The 7,287-nt window shown below is 39.0% G+C and overlaps 1 pseudogene; it reads left to right on the forward strand.

Moving 5' to 3' along the window:
• The first annotated feature begins 5,433 nt into the window (after positions 1-5,433).
• Positions 5,434-6,995, forward strand: LOC114941256 (uncharacterized; annotated as a pseudogene).
• Positions 6,996-7,287: the final 292 nt, after the last annotated feature.

Below are 7,287 nucleotides of genomic sequence, written 5' to 3' on the forward strand. Positions count from 1 at the left end.
TTTGCCCACTCGTCAGGCGTTAAATTTATCATGGGGACATTAGTTGTTAAAATATTTTTTACGCGGATTGCGAAATTTTTAAGCTGTTCGGCAAACCACGCAACGCAATTGACACTACGGCGGGAATTGTACGCTGACAACGAACTGTCGTACGAACACTGTACGTAATACGCGATGCTGAACACTTGATGGTGTTGATAATTCTTGACATCTTCGGTCTTTGCCAAAACACACTCGAGGCCGGCGTACACTACAAACGGCAGCCGCTCCTTCCTCGTGTAATTGTCGAAGCTGAGCCACTTGTCCTTGTCGCTCGGCAACCGGATAGCGCAGTCGTTCAATTTCCCGCAATCTTCCGTATGCGCCTGCAACTGGTCCTCAGAATAGAAATAGTGTAAACATCTGGAAAAAAATAAAAAATTTAATTAGAAATATTTTAAATATTACTTACGTGTAATAAATATATATATACTTACCGATCGCAAATAAATTATCTACATTTGTGTTTGCTCAGTTGCGAGCTCACGAGACGAGACAGATTTTTTATACACGCGAAATGTCCGACGCTGTTTTCGTCTTCCACGTACAGCAGATTGACGTGTCTGTCTTTCTTTTTTTCCGAAAGACGTAGCGGGACGATGTTTTCGTTGTCGATGATGTATACGTTTACGGAGATGTCGTTTGCAAGTTCGAATTTTTTAATTTGATTCACAGTCACTGGAAACTCAATGTTTTGAAGATTCAACAATGTGGTGTAATGCGGATAGGAGGATTCTCGTTCCATATGTCTTTCAGCGGGGTACAGAGCGGCCACCACTGACCATGCGAAACACGCATTGTCCGCTGATCGCACATTAACAACCGCTCTTTTTGCCATAATTTTTTGCGGTAATTTGACATGACATCCCGCGCGCATTGGATTATACTTGTTGATATTCACAGTCAAATCTATTATCCGCGACAATGCCCAGCCGCTATCGCGTTCCTGGAACTCTTCTAGCGATGCTAGCGTGGGCTCGATTACGCGGCGCTCGTACCACTCGCGTACATCGGACGTGCGAAAGAGTTCAAAGTTTCTCGTGTTGATACTTTTATTGGCACGCTTGTCACCGGACACAAATTCGCCGTTGAAAACGGTGTTCACTTTTACACTGATGTGTCTCTGCAGCACATTCTCCACGTTTTCGACTACAATGTTTGCTGCATTTTCCAAAAACTGACGCGGTTCGATGTAATCTGCGTTAATTACCGCACCGGTAAGTATACGGTTATCGAACGCCGTATCGATTTCGCGCCAAACGAGTCTTTGCGCGTTATTGCCACCGCCACTAAATCCACCACTAAACATGGATTCACCGACATACTGTCTCTGCAAGCGCACCTTCGCACCCTCGAGTCGCGCTATTCTCGCCACGAAAGATTGCCTATGCCCAATCGAGAGACGCGGACGCTTGGCACGGCTGCGTTCTTCCAACTGTGTGATAAATTCTTCACAATCTTGCAGCCATCCGAAATATTCGCCCAAGGTGGCGACTTGGCGGGAACGCTCCAACAGGCCGCGCTCAATATGTTCTGCGTTCTCCATTTTTGTAAAAAATTCACTTGTACTGCACAGAAATAACTACTTTAATTGCACACTAAACTTTTTTCTCACAGCTATTTTTCCTTCAGGAAAGCGTGCGCTCGCCAGTGGTACTATGACCCGGCAGCTGCATCGGTCCTCGTTATATACCCCGATCATCCCTTTGTTCTTCAACGTATGATGCAATTGTTAATTCGCGAGAAATATTTGCGCTATCTTATCGGCAAACTTAGATATCGCTGATAATTCTTAGAAATTCATAGATAAATTTCACCCCGTCGGATCCAAGCCTGGATCTAAGCCTGGATTGACAAGTCGCAACCTGTGAAGCTTGCGTTCGCTGATATTTCTTAGAAATATACGTATCAACCCGCTTGATTGTCGGCGCTCGATCCAAGCTTGGATTTTGCGGCAGCCATTCGCAGAATTTTTATCTTATCAAATTTAGATGAAGAAACGCAACTCCCTTAGTAATAGATATCTGATTGTCGGCGCTCGATCCAAGCTTGGATTTTGGATTTTGCGGCAGCCATTCGCAGAATTTTTATCTTATCTTTGATACCTTACAAAGACGCCGCTTATCGGCAAACTTTGATACCTTACAAAGACGCCGCTTATCTTATCGGCAAACTTTGATACCTTACAAAGACGCCGCTTATCTTATCTTGGATTTTCTACGAAAACTCAGATATCCGCTTATCTTATCTTATCTTGTTTATGAAAACTTTGATACCTTACAAAGACGCCGCTTATCTTGTTTATGAAAACTTAGATATCGCTCAAGCTTATCTTATCTTGTAATAGATATCGCTCAAAGACGCCGCTTATCTTGTTTATAAACATATCAGGTAACATGATCCCTTATCAGGTAACCTGAGCTGATAAGATAAGCTTATCTGCTGATAAGACCCCCTCCCCCCGCGTGACGTCACCCCCCTCGCCCCCGATTCCCCCCGCCCCGCACCCCCCCTCATTGCCCCCGGGTTAGAACCCCCATAGTATACCTACTCACCCGCTTTTGCATTTGATACATAGTGTCTCGTAGTTTGCGGGTGGCCTCCATTTTCGCGGCCCATATTGGGGATCCGTACAGCGCCATCGCGTGGACTGTTCCGGCGTACAGCCAGACAATGGCACCTGCTGTGAGAATCAGTGACCTTGTTGTAGGTGTCGAAATTCAGTCCGGACACGTACTCCCGACGTCTGAGAGGGTGTGGCTAGACAGAATTTTTTGATCGGAGATTGGTCTATTTTTTATCGGGGCATTAGTCTTCGGCGTCTTATAGGCTCTAACTATACTTGCTGGCACTCTGATTAGATGATTTTTATTTTGGAAGGGTAGAGGGAGAGTAGGTGGGTTTTGGAAAAAACCGACAAAATGGCGAGTCGTGGTATACCGAGGCCACGTGGAGGGCGACTATGCAGCTCGTTCTTCGAACTCTCTTACGCGATAGAGAGGAACGGCCGTCGGAGTGACAGCGATGAAAAAGATTAGCAAAAAAATACAGACTCGCACTGATTTCGGGCTGATAGCTTACTAGGCGTTGCACTATCGGTTAATGTTGGTATCATCATCGGTAACAAAGAAAACAAGATATACAGAAATTACCAACGCCACTAACGTCTGACCGCGATTTCGCTTGCTGTATACGCAATATCAAGTATTATCCTCGGTAACAAATAAGACCTAACAATAAAAAACAAAAAGAAACACGTGTACAATTTCGGCTGAACGTCACCTCGACACCAAGGGTAATAAAAAAAAATAACTTTAATAGAAAACACGCTTGCTTGGGTTTGCATTAAAAGTTTTTTATTGCTGAAAAAATAAAATAAAATAATTTTTGATATACAGAGACAGGATAGAGAAAAGAATATATTGAACAATTTGAAGTAAAAAAGATCAAATTTTTATTTTGCTATGAGGTAAAGGATAGAAAATGTAGGAAAAATATAGAATATTAAGTAAAAAGTTTCACACAAAGTTTATTATTACTAATTCTTCATATAAATGAATGTTACATAAAAGTTAAAAGCGTTACATAGAAATATGTTCGAAAATCAAACGTCTAACGAAAGCTGAAAAGTATTAAAACATTATTGTATTAAAATTCATGCAGTTTTATCATTTCACATGCAACATGCATCATGCTTAATTTTATATAAACATTATTTTCAAATAGCGTTCGGCCGCACAGGTATACGTATACCCCGCGCCTGCGAAAAGGAAGCGCTTACGTCAAATCACATATAATTGTAAACACCGCGGTCGCGCGAGAGGAGATACAATTTAGTTCCCAATAATAACAAAACTACAAATTGCGGGAACGTAAATAATTACACTAAACGCTCTTTCGCCTTCAGCCGAACAATAAACTAAAGAAAATTGTTTGGGAATATTCTAGAAATACAGGCCTATATAAACCTCTTCTCTCGTGACCGCGGCGCTCTTTTCCGATTGCTTGTCGCGTCAAGAGTGTGCTTCTACGTTACGAAAAAGATCGCTTGTCTTTTTTCGTGTCTAATTATCGTTGCTTGCGGAACATTTAGTTATTAATTATCGACTCGGCTATTTCTTTTGGTTTATTCTTATCAGTTAATTCTCTGGCAATTTCTGTGCGGTTTAAACAATTGTAATTTTTGTTGTTCGTAGTGTAAATATATTTTTGTTCACGTTACGCGTGTGTCGAGAGCAGTGCTTCTCTGTCTTCTCGCTTCCGACCTTCCTATCCTGCTTTCCGTCGCGCACAAAATATGTTATTAGAATTATTGAATTAAATATAATATTAGAATTAAAAAATTATGTTTTTATTTTAGCGGAAAAAAATTTTTTTTTAATAAATATACAATTAATCTGTCATTACGTGTACAATTTTCGGTAAAAAGAGTAAGAAATTGATTAAGATCGTATCCGATAGACATAAAGTAAAGAAATACACAACTATAATGTCCGCAAGTTTGTGAAAAAAGTCCTTGTAGTTGACGGGTATTCCATCGATGGATGACGGAGTTTCGTCGAAGTCGAAGGAGAAATCCTGGTTCCAGAGGAGGCAGTCCGTAGCTATCAAAGTAGATGCCTGTTCCATGTTCGTCGAGGAAGAAGGCGACCCAGTGTTCACCAGGTCTATTATGAGCGTCTGTATTAGCGACGATAGCCGTCGACCTCGTCCACACCCTCGGAACTCTGTCGGCGGAATAAACTCCCGCATGCTTGACATCGATATGATGCAATGCCCGTAGAATTTTTGAAGATGAACGCACGGATCCTAGTATTATTTGAATAACTTTAGTTTTTACTTCTCCCGCTGTAACGTTTCTGCACGACGATTTGCGGTCCGTAAATCTTTTTTCTTCTTTTTCTTCTTCTTTTTTCTTAATTGACTACTCGACGCTTGACAAATCTTTTGTTTCTGTTATACTATCCGCTCGAGTTTTTATATTATGAATTAGAACAGGGTTATCATTTACGCTGCTAACAAAGTAATTTTTACCGTAGCAGGTTTTCTCGCTTTTGTGACCGCTGTCGTCGTTGTCGTCGTCACTGCTCAATTAAAAATTTTCGAGAGAACTACAACTAGTGGGTTGGCTAACACTGAGGTTGCGTTCCGTTTCGCATATTATGCGCACAAATTACATAGAAAACATTCCGTTTCACTCAATGCGCGCATGAACAACGCTTAGAATTCCCTAGATCCCCACCATCTGCAGCGCATAATACACGCATCAGCTACCTCAAGTTTGAGTTGCAGCAGCTTATACGTTCTATGCGATTGCATATGACGATTGATAGCGATATTGTGAAAAGTTAAAAGTTGACTTGTAGTTCTACAAGAAAGCATTAGTGTCAAAATATGGAAGAGTCATTGATCGAATTCCCAGTCTTTGTTAAAGAAACGCAGAGCGTCATTACATTATTTCTTACTCAAGAACTAATTAATAGAGTTCAAACAGGTAACATTCAGCCGAATATATTTTAAGGTTATGTATCATTTAAAAGAAACATAAATAAATGAACATCTCTTACAGAAAAAAGTTTTGAAAGTTATGAAAATACTCCCAATTGACAGTTTCCGTAATATCGAAATAAAATTACCAATTAGATGTCTTTTCGCAATTTCCAAAAAATGTTTTTTCATAAGGGATTATTTTTATATTTATTTGATTATTGGGTGTATATATAAATTATATTTTTAATACTATCTGCTGTTACAGATCAAAAACTGTTGCAATCACTTGTGAACAAAAAAATCTTATGTAACCAAAATAATTCTACTGATTTTGTGCGTGCAAGTTCTTCAGGAATTAGTCAGTCGTCAGTGTCTGATTTCGCAAGTTTTTCAGAAATTAGTCAGCCATCAGTGACATTTGAAATTTCTGATTCCGAAGAAAATACTTCTTCGACTAGCACTAAAGGATTTATATGGTCCGACGCTGCGGTATATTTACTGTTAGAGTTGTATTGAGAGAAAGAATCTGACTTCAATTCGGGATCCAAAAGAAGTACTATCGTTTGGGCTGAGCTGGCAGAAAAAATGAAAGAAAATTCAAATGGAAAGTATGCTGTAACTGGGCTGCAATGCTCCGTAAAGATGTCTGGTCTAAAAAGAACGTTTAAGAACATAAGCGATCAAAACAAGAAGAGCGGAAATTGCCGGAATACATGGGCCTTTTATTCGGTAAATCTATGTTTCTTATTTCTATAAATAATTCATTAAAAAATGAAATACCAATTTGATACTGTTAATTTTATATGTAATCTCTTTTAATTTTCTAAGGATGTTTTTTTTTAGTAATGCAATTGATACAAATGTCATTCTATTCTTCTTGGCATTGAATGGAAGAACAGAAATAGAACGACACTTATATCGACACTTGTGTGTCACTAAATGGCAAGCAAAATAATTTTTGACGTAAATGACTTATATGATCTAATGTCTGAGTAAATGTTATTTTTATAATTGTAATTCTAAAAGTTATGGATTCAATTTTTGGGAAAAAAGCTTTTATGGTATCACCTGCGATTGCATCTAACAAAGGTCCACTGAAGCCTATAAATGTGACAAAATCGGCAGCAACAGAATCATCTTCAGAATCATTGTCATCTAGTAAATAATAAATTAATAAGATATCGATTCTTTATAATTTGTATATATTTGCTTAGTAATCAATGTCTATTTCAGATCAATGCAAAAAGCGAAGAGTTGAGACTGTCCTGGAGACTTTTATTAGTGATATAAGACAAGATAGAAAGGTAGCGATTGCCAAAAAGGAGGAAAAGAGAAAAGAACGTGAGAAGTTAAAAGAACAGAGGTATGCCGAGCGTAAAGAAGAACGAAGGAAGATTCACGAGGATAAAATAAAGGTCCAAAAATCGCTGATCGAAATCATGAAAACTTTAGTTGAAAAGCAATAACGATTCTATTGCTTCTTTATTTATCTATGACTTAATTTATACCGATTTAGTATGAGTACTAAGTACACTGGCTTCCAATGATTCGTTCCTAGACGGGGCAAGGGGGAATAGGTATATAGCCATGATTATTGGCTGTACACCAGAGAGAATCTAAGAACAAATCATTGAAGGCCAGTGTACTAGATCTCCTTTTCTGAAACCTAAGTCTATATAATATATAATAACTTAATAATATTGTTGACATTATTTTCGTTTTGGCGTTACTTCGACCGTGTCCTATTTTCTGTATGAC

This window comes from Nylanderia fulva, unplaced genomic scaffold (assembly GCF_048542155.1).
Source record: "Nylanderia fulva isolate GAGA-0341 unplaced genomic scaffold, ASM4854215v1 Scaffold251, whole genome shotgun sequence".
NCBI lineage: Eukaryota > Metazoa > Arthropoda > Insecta > Hymenoptera > Formicidae > Nylanderia > Nylanderia fulva.